We start from the raw sequence: 1,374 nt of genomic DNA, 5'->3' as shown, positions 1-1,374 counted from the left end.
CAGGCATGTCTCCCCCAGCCTTCCCGCAGGATCACAGCCCTCTTCCGCATGGAGACGTGCAGGTCCAGGAGAGAAGGGTCTCCCTCAAACCCCCATCTCAATCTCTTTCCTCACGCTGGTTTTCAGGAGAGCGGACACTGGCCCCTTCGGGGATCTGCTTGGAAGAGTCCCTCCTGCAGACCCATCCCCACAGGGACAAGCAACCCAGTGTGGAAGAAACCAGGCACGGCCCCTCTCAGCATCCCCTGTGCTATTGTATCAGAGGGAACCCAAGGGCCCAGCCACCCTGCTCAGAAGTGGAGCCAAGGGAGGTGCTGTGCAAGGTCCCCAGAGCCCAGATGTTCTTCTCACACCCTCCATAGCCATGATGGCTCTTCTCTAGTCTCCAGCAAGTAGCAGAGCTGGCTAAACCTGTTGCCGTCCCACTGCCCAGACAGGCTCTAGCCATGCTGGAAGGGTATGGGGAGGGCTATGCTCCTCACACTCACAGAATATCTGGTGACAATGACCTCCAGAGCCCAGCTGCTGCTGCTGACACTGCCATGTGTAGGTATGGAAGTGTCCACAGTGACAGTGGACCACCCCAACATGGTCATAGTCCACCTGCAGGTGGAAGGCCCTTCCTCACAGCTCAGTTTTTACCCATGGATATTTCACCTCCCTCGGGGCATTGGCTGTCTGTTCCACCTTTTCTATCACACAGCAGAGTGGCTGTGCCCTGCCCTGGGAATCAGCCCAGCACAGTATTTGTCCAGTCTTTTTGTGGAGGGCTGTCCTACAATTGCAGCATCCTATATGTGTGACTGTCCTGGGGCTCGAAGCCAGGCTCCCCCTTACACCCCATTAACCCCTTCTTCCCAAGTTCCCTCGTGCATCCTCCAAGTGCCCACCATCCTCAGCCATGCACCCCATGGGTAGTGAAGCAGCCATGTGGTTTCTTTACTCTCTGCTCCCCCACCACTGAGCCTTCTCAGCACAGCAGCCTTGCAATTTATTCCTCATGAAGAGTCTTTTTGGATGCCATACTCAGCCCGTGGCTCCAGTGCAGACAGCGTCTTCCCAGACCTGGGCAGGCATCTCAGCCACCCAAGGGCCCAGCTCCACTTTCCCCCTGGAGGCCAGCTAAGCCAAACAGATCACCAGCTTTCCAGTGCATCAGCGACATGGCACCTGCGCACAGCCTTCACAGGAGTAGTTAGATAAATTTGCAGAAGCTCCGTCACAGGCTGTGGAAGGTAGCCGATGAGCAGCAATGCTGGAGGTCTGGATGTGAGCAGAGGACACAGTGCTTCTGCCCAATTATAACCAGTGCTGCCCTCGACCTCTGCTTGTCCCCAGGGTATGCTCCATCTAGGCAGAGACTAGATTCCTCAG

Source organism: Buceros rhinoceros, unplaced genomic scaffold (genome assembly GCF_000710305.1).
Source record: "Buceros rhinoceros silvestris isolate BGI_N320 unplaced genomic scaffold, ASM71030v1 scaffold16711, whole genome shotgun sequence".
Taxonomy (NCBI): Eukaryota; Metazoa; Chordata; class Aves; order Bucerotiformes; family Bucerotidae; genus Buceros; species Buceros rhinoceros.
This window is presented reverse-complemented; position numbering follows the sequence as displayed.